Here is an 18806-nt window from a genome sequence, read left to right as displayed (position 1 = left end):
TTTCAATACATTCCTATGTATGGTTCTTTGGGTAAAGCTGATATCTTTTATTAGACCAACTCAAATAGTTGAAAAAAATTCTTCTTTGTAAGCTTTTGGGCACAGATGCCCTTCGTCAGGCTGAGGAAGTGTCTGCAGTTGGCATGTGCTCTTCCTGGATGGAATGGTCTGCATGCAAGAAAGCCAGTCAGTGACACTGTAAATTAAGGAATCAATGGGCTATGTACAGCACTTGAAAGAGAATCAGAAATTTTTTTAAAGTTCAAGTTTCAGTAAAAAGATTGCCATTTTTTTTTGCAAAAATTCATATACATTTTCCCAGCTCCAACCATCCCTTCTAGCTTCAGTTGTGAAATGCAGTTAGCACTTGTACAACCATTTTCACCTACAAATACTTTAAGCATGTTCAGCTCACTATAAAATTAGCAGAAACGTTCAGGACAAGGAGTCTGATTTTTTACCATCAGTTGTGCCATAGATTTCCTGTGTGATCTTGGCTTCTCCTCTGTAAATTGGGGATAATACTTCCCCATATTGCAAGGCCTTATTTTTTTATATTTTTTTTTAGGAGGAAATCACTGCTGCTCAAGAAAACCCTTGGAATCAGTTGCAAAGGGCTGTAGAAGGCTAACGGATTACAATACTTTTTTGGACTCTACAAATTCATTAGCTAACAACTGGAGATCCAGCACAGTTTAAAGTCATTTTCAGTGCATGTTCCAGGTCAGACACAGAAAGGTAAGCATCAGTGTTTGTACAAATGGATTCTCAGATCAATCTGATGTGCTAAGCTGTCATTTGTTCTCCCTCAGCATCTTTGCAAGACAGGTCTAATAGCTGTCAAGAACTGGAGTGAGCTACTGACCCAGTTTAACCAGGTTTACATGGGCAGCGTGATTTACATTACTAGGTTTAACCAGGTTTACATTACTAACTGCATGATTTAGATTGCATGTTAATTCTGGGGCGTGTGAACTATTCAATTTGGGCTTGGTTTGCACACCCCATAATTAACATGCAACCTGAATCACGTACCTATTGTGCCCAGTGTCCTGTATTGTCTTCCAGCTCTACCAAGTTACACACCAATTCTAACTTGAATATTTTTCTCAATAAAGCTGTTACAGGCCTGCTTCAAAACAGCTGTCTGTCTTGTTACACAAAAGTGATCACAGGCTGTAGCCATCATACTTATGGAAAGGAAACTCGGAAAAAGAAGAGGAGGCGGCCAGGAATTCTGCGAACAGAACAGATGGTCTTGGGGCTTTTCTTTGTGAACCCATTGGGCTCAGTCAGAGGTAAAGCATCAGTTTGTGAAAATGGCTGGTGATTTATTCAAAATAGCCATCTCTGTGAAAGGCAGCCTTAACTGAGCGTTGCCGGTGGCAGTGACGTATTAAGAAGCATCTGAGGTTGTGTAGTCAATAGTCTTTTCCCCCTTAACATTTCTTATCATGGCTACCACTAACTAAACTACATTAGTGGAGAGCACTACTGTAGATAAGACATTGGAGCCTGCCATTGTTTTAACTTCTGTATGGTCTATATCTAGGCTAATAGCCTCCGAGTGCAGCATACAGCATCAAGCAAACACAATGGCTCACGTACTGATACATGACTGCTCAGGAAGTGAATGACTTATTTCCTGCATGTGGCCCAGTAGTTAGTAGCCACTGGGGTCAGCCGTTGTTACAGATAATCGGCCAAATCCCACTGCATTCATATAGCTCATTAATATCAATAGAGCTGCATCAGTGTGCATGATCTGAGGAGTCCATAGAAAAATTGCCTTAGGTTAGTATGGGAAGATGCATCTGGGTTTTCCTGGACATGTCAACTTTTTTGGCCCCCTGTCTTCGTGTCCAAGCGGGATTTTAAAAAGTGTGTAAACGTCCAGGTTTTTGCTCTGCCTCTGCTTTTCCTGGGCAGGAGCAGCTTGGATGCTTGGGGCTGGGAGCGGCGGGCAAGGTGATTGGCTGTTGGGGGTCACGTGCTGTGCACACGGGCTCTGTGCATGGAGCTGCATGTACAGCAGGGCTGGGGGAGATGGGGGGCTCTGGGTTGGGAGTGAGGGGCATTCGCAGGGCTGTGGAGCAGGGGCTGCAGGTTGGGAGTGAGGGGCACCAGCAGGGCTAGGGGCATGGGGGGGCTGTGGGTCAGGAATGAGGGGCACCAGCAGGGTTGAGGTACAGGGGGCTGCAGACAGGGCCGTCCTTTGGGAGGGCAAATCGGGGCAACTGCCCCAGGCCCCGTGCTTTGGGGGACGGCACAGAGCTGGGCGGGAGCCAGGCAGAGCAGCCACAGCCCCGTCCCTTGCAGTGTTAAAGGGGCCTCACACAGGCTGATTTGCCCTGGGCTCTGCACCCCCCTATGGTCATCTCTGGTTACGGGTCGGGAGTGAGGGCACTGGCAGAGCTGGGGGACTGGGGCATCCGAGTGAGGGGCAGAGGCAGGGCACAGGCATATCACTGGCCCACCACAATCATACACCTCTCCCCTTCTTCCCCGCCACCGGTGTCCTCTTTTTTGATCCTGGAAATGTGCTAACCCCAGGGAAGATCAGCTCTTCCCATGATTCACTCAACAGCCAGGTTCTTAAAAGAAAATCACTCATGGAAGGCAAAGGATGTTCAGTCAGGGACCTTTTAATTCAGCACAGGCCTTTCTTTCTTCTGTTGTTGGCAGTGGTTCCAAAGAAAAGCCTTGCGCAGTGCCACTGCTTCGGCCAACACTTCCCTAGGAGCAAATTCTAGTCTCAGGAAATCACCAGAAAGTCTAACATTGATTTCGATGCTATAAGACTGTGATCTTTAAAGGCAAATCAAGTAGTGAGAGCAGGCGTGGCAGCAATGTTAAAACCAGCAGTGGTGCAGAAACTAATTTAACTGCTGACTGGGGTGAATATTAGGTTGTTCAGAAATCATCCGTTATCTCCTGCAACTTAAAAATACTTTTGCAGCTCCCTAATGTTATCCAGTCTGTTTCCTGTGAAAACATTCTTTTGAAGTTCAATATGGGAAGCATGGCTGCTTCTTGACTGCTAGATAAGGCACAGAGGCATGACAACAATAAAGGAATGAAACTTTAATCTTTGCCAGTTCCAAAATGGAAACATCATGTGAGCATGAATTAGGCAAGATTATGATTTATCCCATAAAGTGGAATGACAATCCAAAATCTCAAGTCATCTGTAGGGAAACCCTTCAGTCATTTTTGGCTCTTTGTGCCCAGTTATAACTGTCAGTATCCAGATCATCAGCTAACTTGATTCTTCCCGTTACCAGCGTGAGGTGAGTTTTAGATGCTTGTCCTGTGGTGGGCTCAGCAGTCCCAGAACAGAAAGCTGTCAGGTCTTTTCATGCGCAGCTCCAAAACTGTACGAAAAAGCCACTTTACCCAATCTCCACAGCTGCTGTCCTCTGCAAGCCAGGTCCCATGATGGGAAGTTCTCAGGTCACCATCTCGCTCCATTTACTTTTCTTTCCAGACGCACATGTATTTTGTGCAATACAGGCATGCACTGAGCCCTGTAAAAAAAAAAAATGGGCAAAGTTAACATCCAATGGAACCAAGGACTCTGTATTGCTTCTGGGTTAGCCAGTGATTACTCCCCTGTCTCCTTATTATGCCACATTTAGTTCATTATAAGAGGGTGCATCTTCCTTCTGCTAAATGCGTCTGCAGTCGCATAAGCATATGGGGAGTGTAAGGTTTGTTATTTTTGATATGTGTCATGATGCGTTTCTAGAAATGCTGTATTGCTAATCATCCTTGGAGTGTCTCTACACCTCAAGCAACGGAGGAACTGACTGCCTCACCAACATTAATGAATGCAGACTGATAAGACTTGTGTGAGTTAGGCATGTAGGAGTATCCCCAAAGATACAGCAAGGAGTACAGTGCAGAGGGCTTCTCTTGGGCCGGGGGTGGTGTGCTAGTCAGGGCAGGGAATTGTAATTGGGCAATGGACCTATACTGTACAGGACTGCAGTGAGACTGTTCTCTCCCTTTGCGACCCACTGGAAGCTAAAGTCTTTGGTAGAGCGGCCCAGTGGTCTGACCTGCCCAAGACCCTTCAGCAGGAAGGTGGGGAGACCATGGATACAAGGTAGTGCTGTGCAGAGATGTGTGTGCTAGCTCCTCAGCCAGAAGCCTTGTAACCTTGTTCACATGCACCTGGTCTAATAAACGTTTGCAGAGGCAGCATATGAACACGAATACTCTGATCCTGATTCAAGAGTTAATGCACAGATAGTCCAAGTACCTCTGCATAGCACTACCTTGTACTATATAGACATACCCCTGAGTACCTGGACACCAGCTCCAAGTTCATGGTGCTTCCCATGCTCTGAGACCCCATCCAGTCTGCCTTTACCCGGCTAGCTAACAAGCTATGTAAGTCATTTCCTATGTGCCTCTGAATTTCGGGATTCCCCTCCCCCCCGCTATCTCCAAGGTGGTTGCTTGCTTTCCTAGTGACCCGCAATAAGGCTGAAAAGACAGATATGGAGGCTTTCACATGCTGTCCAGCTTGTAAATAAAAACCAGGTGGTGGCGTCAGGCAGCGCTGGACTCCGTCTCACATGCTTTTTCACCAAGCTTGGCCTGTCTAACAGCTTGGCGTGTCGTTAGGTGATTGATGTCCTGTTTATTGCAGGGCAGAAGTGGACCGGGGAGGCGTCCGAGACATTAGAGCCAGGCTTGAAACAGCTGCCTCTTCCTCCAGCTGTGAATTCCTGCAGGGGAATTCCTCGCTGCCGTAACATTTCGGAGTCAGCGTTGCAGCTGCACGGCACCTTTGTGACCCTTCTTGAACAGTATCTTTGCCTTCTACTTTTGACCCTTTCCTCCCCTTGCGCAAGGGCCCTGGTGCCAAAGGGACCTCTATGTAGTGCTGCAGTGGCCAGAAGAGCCATTGTAGCATAAATGCAAACCACCACTAATACCACCTTGCTGAGAAACAAGGCCTGCTCCTTCAGTCCTACCACACTGGCCCATTGCTGCTGTCAGGCTCCCCCAAGCTCACTGGGAACACACGCAAGACCCCACTTTTCCCCCCACGAACTGAACAGGCTGTCAGACTGCCAGGTCGAGCGTGTGGCTGGCAGGAGCAAGTGAGTGGGGCTTGTTTCTCCGTGGCTTTTCTGGGCTTGATGGGAAGACCCTATAGACTTGCTCTAAGGCAGGGGTGGGTAAAATGCAGCCTGCGGACCAGATGTGGCCCACCAGGCCATTCCATCCAGCCCACGGGACCCCTAAAAAATTTAGAAAATTAATATATATCTGCCCCTGCCTGTCTGTCATGGGGCCCTCAATGGCTTGCCAAAACTCAGTAAGTGGCCCTCTGCCCAAAATAATTGCCTGCCCCTGCTCTAAGGAGCCCCTACTATAAGCGATGGCAGGGCTAGGCCAGCTGCCAGCAATAGCAGAATGGGGGAGGCCTCTCCACATCAGATCGTCCAGATGGAGAGACAGCTGAGTCCTCGGACTGTCCATCTGAGATCGTGCTCAGATGGATTATTAGAAGATGTCAGCAGAAGAAGGAGCTATGTGACAGGATATCACGAGAGGAAGGTGTATCCTAGGGTCTGACTCCCCCACAGGAAACCGCATCTGGCAGGAAAGCAACACACACAATCTGGGACTGTCTGAAACCTCCCACTCAGTAGTTGTGGCGGTTTCTTGCAGTTGTGAATATCAGGAACTCCCACCTCTAATCTGCTGGGGACCTGCTGCAGCTTTTCAGAGACACCAGCCATTTCTCTAGCTCGGGCCTTTGCCGCAAGCTTCTTCCTCTTGAGCAGCGTTTCAGTCGCTAGGGTATGCAGGGTTCAGCTTCTGCTTTTGAACCTACCACAAAAAATATTGAATTCCCTATACTACACAGCATGAGAAGGGTCACCCTTATGTTCCCAGGTCACACGGATGAGATCCAGAGGTGCAGAAAGACCAAGTCACACACCATGTCAGTCTATGGGAGAAGTGGAAAAGAACCAAAGTCTCCTGACTTTAATGCTGTGCATTATTCACTAAATCATGCTTCCTCTCTGTACAGTTCATTACCGAGCTGATAACAGTTTATATACCTGGAAGAGAATGCTAGCCATGAGTAAAGATTCCAAATTTTGAGAGAGAGATTATTTTATACATCACAGAGCATTGCATCCTGAGAATCTGTCACGGGAGAATACTGGGCAAAAAAGTCTGTCCCTTAAAATTAATCATTCTGACAGCATCCAAAGCAAACAGCTCTGAGATTTTATTAGCACGATTTTGTGTTACTTACAAATTTGCAGCGTAGAGCTGAATGGGAGATAAAGGGAGATAGTGTGAAAAGTCTTGTCCTTTCATTAAACCCCCCCTGTGAAATGTTTGGCTTTCCTTTGCTGAAAACTGAATCTATGCAACTCAAACACTACTGAAAACTGGGGAAAAAACCCATCAATTTTCTCCTGAAAAAAGCACACTGCCCAAAACATTTTTAACGTTTTTATGGAAATCTAATTTTCTATTGAAAATGAATTTCAACCAGCTGCACGACAAAGCATTTCTTAGCAAGCACTTGTCACAGTGGTAAGGAGTCCAGGCTTCGGAAGACTCTTAACTCTGATTAATCCATGGTGAAGTATACAATATACAGAAACAGATCCTTTACCATTATTCAACTCACTGGCCAATAAAGTGACCTAGTGCTGAGTGGCCAATATATCCACCAGCCAAATCAATGGTTCCTTTTGGCAAGTCCCACACCATGCACTACAGCAACAACTGATGTCTGAACCATGCTCCATCCCAAAATATAAACAAAACCATTGATGTGCAGAGGTTAATCAACTCAACTGACTAAGAATGACCACCTTCTGGTCATGATCATCTGACCCCGGGGGTCTTTCCTGCCCACGTGCAGGGGGGCTGGACCCGATGATCTTGTAAGGTCCCTTCCACCCCTGACATCTATGAATCTATGAAACTACCACATACATACCCTTACTAGAGGATTTCTCCAGCTTGCAACGAGGTAGCTCTGACAAGCTATGTAAGCAGAATAAATCCTCTCATCTTTAATCCCTGGCAACAGAAAGCTTCATTCTGTCACACCTACTATCTCCAGTGGCCTACAGACCAACAGGCCTAAAGTGGCTGTGGGCTCAGGGCTCCCACCCTGAAACAGCAGCAGCTTCAGATCAAGCCTGTAGAGCTTTTGGGTTAAATAAATGTTACTGAACTGGCAGCCAACATACACATGCATATTATTATTTGAAACATCTATATTACAGTGTCAGAGCTTAAAACTGAGATGTCAGTATAAGGTTAGAACTTGTGTGATCCCAATCTCCTGTTCAAATCACACAACTCTCTCCAACTAGGAATTGTTTGCTCTATAATAAAAACATTTTAAAAAGCTATCAGCACATACCCTTTCCTGTCTGGATGTTTCTGAAATTTTACATGGAAATATTAGAAGTTGTTACAACAGCAAAGACCTATTAGGTCATTGATGCCATCAATACCAAGGGTAGGATATAATTCATGGTAAAGCATGGGTAAGATATTCAACTGGTTAAAATCATATTCATATGATTTTAATTTAAGCCAAAAGGTCAAGTAACCAAAACAACCAGCTCAAGATATTTTAACCTCGTTTTTGTTGTATCTGTGGCTGAAACAGCACACAATGCAAATACTTTCTCCTTCAATGATTTTTGGGATGGTTCAACGATGACAGAGATGTTACTTCAATTATTTCCATTCACAATGCTTCCCATCGCTACAGTTCTACAAATCCCATTGCTACACTAAAATGTTGCAGTTTCCCTTTACTGCAAATATTCATTACCCATGAATGTGAATCTTTCAAGCTTGTTTAAAAACACAGCTAGAAAAAATGACCGTGTTCTAAAAATGCAAATGCATAAATAGAAGGATGTGGATAAAACCTAATGCTATTTATTATATACAGTGAGTTGTTTGTTTAAATAGGCAGCTGAATCCCCCCCAGATATTGCATTTAATTTTGTAGCCCCAGGATGCACTTATATTACTCTGCCAATAATATATTTTTAATTGCAGGGGTCATCATACTTGACAACCAAAGGGTATGTCTCACAAAATATTACAGGAGAGACAGGGGAAGTGGTTTGGATAAAAATTTGCCCAGAACTCGAACCAAACTTCCATTCAACCGTTTTGAAAAAAACCATGACATTAGAAGACACAGCTCTGTACTCCCTGGTGGGTCATTAACATGTATAGCAAAGGGAAGCTTCAAAAATCTGGGAGGCAGGGAGACAAATCCCTCATCAGTCCTAGTTCCAGCCAAAGCAAGGCAGAAAGTAGCAGATACAGCAAGGATGAATTTTAATTTAAGCCAAAAGGTCAAGTAACCAAAACAACCAGCTCAAGATATTTTAACCTCGTTTTTGTTGTATCTGTGGCTGAAACAGCACACAATGCAAATACTTTCTCCTTCAATGGTTTTTGGGATTGTTCAACAATGATAGAGATGTTACTTCAATTATTTCCATTCACAATGCTTCCCATTGCTATAGTGCTACAAATCCCATTGCTATAGTGCATATAAGGCTCCCTGCTTTCTTCTGAAGACCAGATGTGTTTAAGGGAGCTCAGATAACTACCTTATCTTTAAGCCTGAGCTCCAAACTTTTGGATTTTTGCCTGCCTCCCAAACAGTGACCATTTAAAGACAGCTATGAGCTTAAGATACAACAGATTCAATTCAGATCCATGTCTGAATTTCAAAAAGACCCCACAGTCATGTTAGGTTGGAAAATATTTTGTTTGGAGGCAAATCATTGGTGTACAAGCTTGATTTCCTTACAGCCCAGACAATAGGAAGGCTGTTGCTGTGTAAGCCACAAGAGTTGCACTTTGTTCCTTTTGTGCATAGCAGGGTTGAAACCTTTGCAACTCAGATAAGAAGATGTGAAAATTATTCCATAAATCATGGGTAAGTGAGCTGTACACGCTGAGGACTGTGGTTGATGGCAGGTGGTAGACAGCATCCAACGTCTCTGCTCCTTCCTTTTGACTTGTGTACGGAAAAGCGCTGAGACAATGCTGGATGTATAGCTAACACAGCTGTTCTGCCAAAGAGATGGTTAGAGGCCTCCTCACCCCTTTTGGATTGTCCGTTGCTGTATGTGCAGCTGCAGTACAGCCCCCTTATAGTTTTATTTCCTATAAGAGTTTTCCTTGACCTCTACTCAATATTTGATCTCTTCTGGCCTGGTCCACATGGAAACCTATAGGGTTCACAGCTATTTTATTCCTTTTCAGTCTTGGAACGTGTGGACAGAAGTGACAATTTTTGCTTGGTCTGGCCCCTGAAAGTGCTCACAGCTGTGACCCAACACAAATGCATGGCTGCAGAGTGTTTTACAAGGCCCCGATCCTGTGACAATCCAAACCTTCATTGCATCACATGTTTTTCCAAAGCAGAGCACCTTCATTAACTTGTGTTTGCGTGACAAGAGCAGGGGCTGGCTGATGCAGTCAAGCACTGCTTACTCCCTGCACTTTTTTCACAATGGGAGGGCAGGGGGAAGGGAGAGGAAGGAGCTCATTCTGGGGGTTGCCCAGCCAGTGCTGGAGGGTGAGGCGGGTGGATTGGAGCTGAGACAGAGCGGGAGCTGGGGCCAGGAGCTGCAGGGAGTGGGGGCAGAGTAAGGGAAGAGGCTGCAGAGACACAAATTGAGGTATTCCCCACCCTGCTGACTGGAGGATCGGTCTAACTCATGGTGCTTTCTGTAAATCACTGTGATTTAGACCTGGGAGCTTCACTTCTGTCTGCACCTTGAATCTCCAGCCAGTAGTCACATTGCTACTTGCTGAAGCTAGGAGAATTCTGCTCTCAGAAAACACCCAAGATGCTGAAGCTATTCTGAGACAACTTAATGGGGAACTCTGGTTTGAGGCAGAGACTCAACACCAACACTGCTCGCAGATATCTAGTAAACATATCAGCCCAGGAAGTGAAAGGTTCATCATCATGTTCATTGTGGGCTCTTCTATGCCACAGCATATAGAACTGTAGCCAAATCATCATGCCAGTAATAAGATCTTTTCTGATGCTGGTACCAGCATATTAATGTGGATTTATGTTGTCCTCCTAATTGGTTACACACACAATTAAAATAGAATATCAGTTTGCAGAGAAATGGGCCTGAATGTGCAACTACAGAACGGAACAAAAGGGATACATGTAAAAGCCAGAGGAAAAGATAGTATGTTTTACAGATATGCGTGATATTTCTCTGTTGTCTGGTACTTTCATGAAAATAAATTTCCCCCTTTATCACTAACAACTGCCAGTTCGTAACAAAAGTCCTATTTTGGGCCAATGTGATGGTTCCAGTACAAACACAGCTGATGAAATGTGTCCTAGCTCTCTCCCCAAACAGTTAAGACAGCTTGGTTTCAATTGCTGTTATCAGCATAGACCGTTGTAAAAGAAGCATAAAGTTCACACAAAGTTTTTTTGCACAGCATTTAATGCCAACTTATTATGATGGTTTGGTACCAAGTGAGTAGAGAAAAGAAAATAGCATGCATTTTATAAATAAGGTAAAGCAAGGTCTCTAGTACTTGTATTAGAATAGATGTCAAGGGGGGAAAAGGACACAGATTGGCATCTGAGATGCATTAGAAAGGATCCAATACCACTTACAAAAGCAATAGCAGGGCTACTGTGGGTAAAGAATACTGAAAAACCACAGCCTGAAGGATCTCACAGTAGGAGGCTCACATTAACTTCAATCAAGAGTACAACTAAAGGCATAATTTGGCCCAAAGAGGATGATGGAATCTGAACACTGATGCTGCTTACATGACCATGTCACTTATATAGCTACACAGAAGAAAAAAGACCTTGAGAGTTTAACTAGGCTCTCAAACTTTTCACCACAGCTAAGTTCACCAAATCACTGAAAAAACAAAACAGCAAACACTGATTTCACTATGAACAACACTCAGGCTGTGACACATGCGATTCCATACAAATAAGAAAACTACTGGGTAAAAGGTATTGAAAATCAGGGCACTAGCAAAAGCCCAAAGCTAAGTACAGTTGAGGACAGAAGAAAATTATCAGTAGTTCATAATGCCACATATCAAAGTCAAGTACTACCTGGAATAGGAGAAATACTTCTGACCTCAATGGAGTAAGCAAAGCATAAGGTTTTTTAAAAACTGGTGTGGGAGAAAAGCCCCATCTTTTCCTGAATAGTGGGATCTGCTGACATATGGGCTAGGGAAAGAAGTTACACATAAACAGGTTTAAGTGATCAGAAATTGTTTTAAACCTGTAAAGGAACAGAAGCTCAGTGCACATAAATCAGTTTCGAAATGGTTGAAACTGGTTTAAGATAAACCTGGTTGAATGATTTGGGTCAAACCGGTTTATGAAATTTCTGTCCCAGACCCCTTCCTGGTTCAGGTTGAATCCCCCAGCATCCCAGCATGCTCTGCAGCCCTGGGCAGGGCTGTGCTGTCTGCTTTAGAGAGCAGGGCTGGCCCTGCCCCTGGCCCTCTGCTCCTGAGCTGGAGCAGTGAGGGCAAGTTGACAAAGCAGGGTGGGGAACACAAGCACAGCTAGGGATGCAGCCCAGTCTGCAAGGGCAGGGGAACTGCTCCCCTGCCCCCCAGCAAACCCCAGCTGAGATCTAGCAGGGGGATGTTAAACATCCCTTCCCCCACTCAAATTTACTGCTGGTTGCAACTGTGGACTACAAATCCCAGAGACACCTGGAAGCAGGAAGAGGAAGTGATGAGCAACCCTGCAGAGTCCTGATACTGTAATTCTGGATTGCAAATCCCAGAGACCTCAGGGGCGGCAGGAAGAGGAAGTGAACACACAGCCAGAGAGCCGTAGTCTAGTGCCCTCCAGCTTCTGCCCTGAGCCACTGCAGGCACGTGGCTGCATTTCCTGATTCAAAGGTAAATGTCTGTTCACTTCTGTTTCAATTTAATCTATGCATTTTAGACTAACCTGCAAAGACTGAATTGATTCAGCCTCAGTCTTTTTGACTGTCTGTACCTAGCCAAAGAAGGTAGATGTAGGCAGTAGTGTAGCTGAAGGAGGGTGACCAGCCCCCAATGCTAACTTAGGCTGGGCATTAAAATAGCAGCCACCACTGCCACCCCACTGCTCCCACCAGCTTAGCACTGGCTTCTGCTCCATGCACTGCCACCCAGGGCACAGAACTGTCCGCTTACACCTCTGGATGTATGAGATGAAACACCTTGCTCCAGCCTATTGCTTGGGGTGGCCCAGGATGGCCACACTCCCTTTTTGCAGAACGCCAATGATCAGGCTTTCGGTTCATAAACGAAAATCCCAGCCCAGGGAGTCTGAGCCCCCCGAGAGTGTGAAGCCTTCCGAAAACAGATTCCATTTCTGGCCCATCCCTAGGGATGAGAACTGAATTGACAGGTGTCCATCTAGCCTATGTGAAATGGTATTTTTAAAAGTATCTTGCATGGAGAAGATGCAAAGGTAAAGCACAGGCTTGATGTACCAGCCAGGGCCTGAAAGGCACATGTCCTGGTTGCAGAGTTTCCTTGTAGAGAGAGGGTCAGGAGCTGTTCTTGGGATAGTCTGGCATTCCCATGTTCTCCCTGTCTGAGTCCAGGATGGGAGCAGGGGCAGAGAACTGACAAAAACAGGGGTGAAATAGGAACCCATTCAGCCTGTTTTTATTCTCCACAAGTCTTGGGTTTAACACTAGTTTGGAGTTGGTTATTTTGTCCGACTGAGCCTCACTGTCTCATTTAACGAGGCACCAATCAAGGATATCCTGGCAAAGGTCACACTGACTGTTACTTGAATATACAACGCCTCCTCATACAGCTGAAAAATTCTTTGAACAACATTCGACTGTAACCACAGCCACACAAAACCAAGCAGGCTAAGGAAGAAAGCAGAGAGCTTCTTACAAACCTGGAGTCATGTGGCAACATTTTCACATGTGACCAATGCAGAAATCCTTCTCTGCATCAAATCTCCCATCCAGGACTGGTTTTCTTGACTTCAGCTCCCAGCTCACTCCAGCCCTGCAGGACAGTGTTGAAACCCTTTACTTCATTCTGCTTTGCTGATAGTAGTATACAGAGAGCTGAAACAGCCCAGCCTGCCACGCCATGCCTACTACCAAGGTATCCGATTAAAGAAAATCAGCCTGCACTACTTCAATCTAATGGGAGAAAGGCGTAAGGGCTCTGCTAGATCTTGGTCAAAATATTTTAACCCAAACATGCTTTAGCTGAAAAGTGGCTTTTCATCAAAAATGAAAATGTTAATGAAAAAGTGTATTTTTTTTGAGAATTTTCCCACAGTTTTTCAATAAAATGACTTTTGAACAGTTACAATACTTGCATCTTTTTTTTTTACTGAAATCAGTCACTTTGAATCTGTCACATTTTTAGCTTTCAAAGCAACAAAAATGTCATAGAAAACTGAAGTACTTGATAAAATTCTTCCAAAATTTCGTGTGAAAAATTTCTAGTGTTTTCCAAGTAGCTCTCCCTCTGACCTGGGAAAGGACAATCTGCAAAAGTCAAGGGGATCCATACAAAGAGGTGATGAAGAACAGGCATTTAAAAGTACTTGTACCAATCACTGAATGCCTTGGCCAGAAACAAAAGGTACAGTAACTCAGAGGACTGGGTAGGCTAGAGTAGGACCAAATGTTGTACACTGCAGGACAAGAGATTTTAGAATAGCTTTGATCCTATTTAACTGCAACATATTTGATTGCGCCTGAATAATGAGACTTGGTGGGAAGATCGTTGTATTTATGGTTATGTAGTAGACTTCATATATGTTCATCTTAAATGTATATATAAAGAGAGAATAATAGCGATGTGTGGTATCGGTTCTAATGGTTTATGTAATTAATGGAGAATCATGTGCACTGTCACAGCTCAAATTTCTGCTAATATAGTCCTGTTCCTGTAGGCCTGTAGGAATAATAGGAATCAAACTGCAGGGATGGAACACGTGAGGACTTCATACTAATCAAATAGAAATACAAAGGGATTACTGAGATTACAGCTAAAATCAAAGCCAATACCTGTACATTTGGAGTACCATTTGTACTACCAACCCTTTAACCCTGAATGTCTAGAAGTAATACTAGGTAGAGAACTGACTGGAAATTCACTATATTTTTTTAACAAATGTAATTTCTATTCCATGGGTAAATGTTGATTTTGCTGCTGTTTTTATTATGTTATGTTGGAATGATTTCCTGGTGGGAAAATCAATCTGAAATGTTTCATATCAGGTTGCTTCATTCCAAACAAAAAAACCCACTTCATTTTATTGAACTCAGTTGAAAGATTTTGTTTCAGGTCAGTTGGCCATGAATTGGTGTCTTCCTAAGCTCCTAGTGTGGTCCCTTGTGGAATACATAGTTCAGCCCTTCTAGCCTATCGTCTTCTCTATGGGCCACATTCCTAAACGGGACGAATCTTTCCTAATATGCTCTGCTGTCACCTCTGGATGAACTTTGGTAGGTCCATGAGCACAAAGCCCGGGCAGGAAGCCTAGAGAGGAATGAGGATATGAGGATTTGGGCTGCAATTCTCACAGAGCAGTCTAGGAGCACGGGAGGGGGCAGTTCAACATTTAACTGAACTGAAACAAAATTTGTGATTTGGCAATGTTGGGAAATGTTTCCATAAAACTCATTAAACCACAGCATTTTGACATCACTGGACATAAATTATTCAGACTTTTTATTCTGCCAACAAGCTTTAGATCTTCTCACCCTGATTTGGAAGAAAAAATGCCCAAGTGTCAACATTTCCCATGGGATAGAAATTCTAATTTTCTGGGCTGTCATTAAGCTGCACTGATTAACGTCTGCAACCTGATTTGGGAGGAACCCGCTAGAAGTGGAGAAGAAAGAAGATTCTCCCTATGCAACAGGGTTTGTTTTTTTTAGTGTGATCTCAATTAAATCACCTGATCACTTTACTCCTAATGCTCTTCTTCCTATAGACAAGATTCACCAGGGCTTATTTACCCATTCCCTTGTTCCCATTAACCTGTTTACAAGAAAAGTAATAAATTGATAAAGAAGAATTGGGGCCATGAGTCACCTAACTCAGGAGCTAATATTAAAAAGGGGTGACCGCAAAGGGGAAAAAACATCATAAAATGTTTTCAAAACTTCTTGTTCATATTACCATATTGATTACATTTTGATGAACAACTGAAGCTTTGGGGAACTCTGGCCTGGTTGCACTAGAGACCCTTTGAATGCAGTTCTAAGATGGGAAGTTGTGTCTTTGGCAGACATGTCTCTTGGATGGCTGGCTGGCATAAATCTCCTCACATCTCCTCTGCCCATATGTTGAGCATTAAAACTGTTGTTGCTAGGTCTGGTAAAATATTGAGAACTGGTACCTCCACTGGCTTCAACAAGTGCAGAGGGTGTTCTTCGCTATGCAGACTCTGGCTCCAGTTGTTAAGATGTGTAAGGAACTATGGCTACTGAACTATACACTTCTTTTGGAAAAGTGAGGCAGACATTCCCACTCTCTCCTTTTTTTTCCAACTTTTACTGAAGAAAACATTGCAGTGGACACTAGAAAGAAATGCTCTCCACAAAGGAACGATGTCTCAGTATTTTCTAACACTGCCTCTGTGTGGGGATCATGCTCTCTGTGGGGAGACATGTTTGGGTGGTTTTATATAACTCTGTCAGTTAGTTCCTTCCTGGGACAGACCAAGCAGTTTGAAGTTACTAAGTCATGACCTAAGCAGCCCTTTTCTGGCACTGAGCTTATCTGTCTAGCCCAGCTGCCAGGCACTTTTATAAGTGGCACCATCCTATATAAAGGGTGGGGCAAGAGGGATGCTTTTTCATGCTGAAAGACCATTGCAAGCTATCTCTGTATACCAGACTCAGTTCCTTTACCAACTAAAAGAGCAAAACACTAATACAGAATGATCCTAAAAATACTTGACTCTTTATCTACACTCAGCGGGCATGTCTACACTAGGGTTTGCCCTGGAGTCTCCAGGAATTAGAGAGAAATCTCCAGGAGACTACCGAGAGTCACTTGGGAGATAAATGATAGGGCATTCATGAAAATAAATATTAAATGTCAAATCTGATTTATACAGTTGCCCAGTGGGTTTTTAAAATGTAACAGTAATATGGATTTGCCTTCCTGATGTAAAGTCATTAAGGCCACTACATCACGTGATGAAACCTCCTGGGATAGATTCAAAGAGAGTTGGCAACCCTAGTCTACACGTGCAATTAACGCAACTGAATAAACATGGCGCAATTTGAGATGGAGTAAACTAATCCCAATGGCACCATCCACACATGCATTTAAATGCAGTAATTTACTCCACCATTGGCTAGTACCTGTGTCTGATAGGACTATCCCATGCCACAGTAAATTAATCTACTGTACACTAATTGCGGTGCACGTGTAGACTGTGACACTTTACTGAGCAGTAAAGTGCATGCATAAATGTGCTCAGTGAATATTGTTCTCTTCCTTTTCCCCTTATAATGATAAGTCAATTTTTAAAAAACAAGGCAAGAAATCATATTCTACATTTGATATCTGGGCCCCAGGCACTCCATGTGACTAAGGCACTGGCACAGGAGTTGGAGCTCAAGTGCCAATTCTGCAACAATTGTGCTTTAGCTGTTTCAGTAACATTACCACAGGATCATCACCATTCTCTTGGCAAAGTTGCAATATCAGAAATGGCATGGAGCTTCTGGAGGCAATTGGCAGGGCCCTGTGTATTATTGCATTATTGTGAGATGCCCCCATTACGAGGTAATTGGATTACTTTTAAACTTTCTCACAAAGTAAGTGATCTAAGCCAGAACATCAGCAGATGTAAATCAGTACAGATTTATTCACTCAGGCATAGCTCCTGTATGATACCTGGCCCCTTTCCTTTTCAACCTTTGCAGTGGTGAAGAAAACCTTTAAAACAGAAGCCAAATGTACCCAGCTATAGAGGCAGCTTTGTGCAGCCCATATGAACGAATAGCTGTGATGTGTAACTTGTCCCTATTTATCTCTAAGAAATACTGAACTGAATCCCAGCAAGTACTATTCAGAGCGCACCATTAAACATTTTGGGTGCTGGTCAGATGAATGGAGATCTGATGTGGTAGTGGGGGATTGTGGAGTGCAGCAGGAGAGTCAGCTGATTTTAAGAGTAACTGAGGGTCACAAATCCCCCAGCACCATGAGCTACTGCTGAACTAAGCTCCAAAGTGCATAGTAGGTTCAAATCTGCACAAGATTCCTGATCTTGCCTGCCTTCACAGTGAAATCACAGTGAGGAACCCCTGGAAAGGACATCCCAGACTAGTATTTGCATACAATAATATAGGGCCAAAAATGTTCACTGCCAGAGACAGCATTTGAGCAGAATTCTCAGGGACAAAGCAAAGTTGCGGTTGGCCTTCTCCTTCGGTGTACATGACTGAAAAAATGTTTACTGGCTGCTGATTCTTGGGTTCCTCATGGACATTCATCCACCATGCTCCAACTCTCTGTTATTCATCGCTGACAAAAGCCAGGCCATTATTGTCCTCTATGTGCATCATCATCTGCTTACAGGCTCCAGTTAGGATTGAAGTCTCTTTGGACCAGGCACTGTACAAACATAAGAGGACACCATCCCTGAAGTATTTAGTGGAGGCCAAGAGGTTATGAATATAACAAATGGTAAGGAGGTTGGGGTAAGAACTCTTAAAATATTCAGTTCACCAGGCTACTACAAAGGGTGCTGACATATGGGTAGCTCCCCAGTCTAACTCATGGCACTTTACAGAAGGTGCCATGAATTAGACCAACCGTCTGACCCAACAGATGCTCATTGTTGGCAGGGCCAAATTAACCCTTTAGTGGGCCTGAGGCAAACAAACTCATGGGCCCTGGGCTGGTCAAGGCCCCCTCTACCCATTCTGATGCTTCCACCCACGGGGAGTGGGGCTTGGAGCAATGTTGTCAAGTCTCGCAAGAAAAGAAAATCAGCACTGCCTTTAAAAACAAGCCTAACACACTCCCAAAAAGGGGAGTGGGGGTGGGAGGTGTCTTTGGGCAGGGGGGGCCATAGGGTATGTTGGGGTGTATATGTGGGGGGGGGGGTTGTGGGGCAGGGTGTGGGTGTCTGGGCTGTGACGGAGGTGTGGAGACACCCCACACACTCCTCCCATGGTGCACAGCCCCCCACCGCCAGCAGTGGCTGCCTTCAGGGCCCGCGCAAACATCAGCACCATACAATGTGTGGCTGTGGCCAGTGCTGCATGGTGGTGGCGAGGAGTGCAGCCCTGCCAGCCACTTCTCTTGCACCAGGCTCCACATTGCCCACGTGCAGCTCTGTGGTATCGGGGGGTGGGGGGGGGAGCAGTGTGGGCTGGAGCCAGCTGCCTTCCCCGCCCCCTGCTTCCCATGACCTTCACAGCAGGGTGGGGGGAAGGCAGCTGACACTGGGGTTTCCCTCATAGCACAGTGCTGCACGTGCACTGCATGGAGCCCAGCATTAGAGAAGCGGCTAGCGGCTAGTGGAGCTGTGCTCCTTGCTCCTGCCTTGCAGCTCTTGCTGGAGCTGCACCCAGGCCTGCACTGGCTATGAGTGCCCCAAGGGTTGCTGCTGATGGTGGTGGGGGCTGTGTGCCATGGGGAGACTGAGTGGGGAGGGCTCCACACCTCCCACCCTTCCTCACAGTCCCCACCGTCCCTCATGCCCTCACCCTGCCCACCTGAGCTCCACACTCCTACTGTCCCCCTGGGTG

General features: G+C 44.9%; 1 long non-coding RNA gene across 1 annotated transcript in view; it reads right to left on the bottom strand.

Annotated features, from left to right (window-relative positions):
- Positions 1-3064: 3064 nt before the first annotated feature.
- Positions 3065-18806, bottom strand: part of LOC109289973 — a 65957-nt gene continuing 50215 nt past the window's right edge. Inside the window, exon 2 of the long non-coding RNA XR_002095474.1 lies at positions 3065-3527. This is a non-coding gene — a long non-coding RNA (uncharacterized LOC109289973). The remainder of the gene's footprint in view (positions 3528-18806) is intronic.

This window comes from Gavialis gangeticus, unplaced genomic scaffold (genome assembly GCF_001723915.1).
Source record: "Gavialis gangeticus isolate Ggan-Ray unplaced genomic scaffold, GavGan_comp1, whole genome shotgun sequence".
Lineage (NCBI taxonomy): Eukaryota > Metazoa > Chordata > Crocodylia > Gavialidae > Gavialis > Gavialis gangeticus.
Note: the sequence above shows the minus strand (reverse complement) of the source record. Positions and strands in the feature narration are given on the sequence as shown.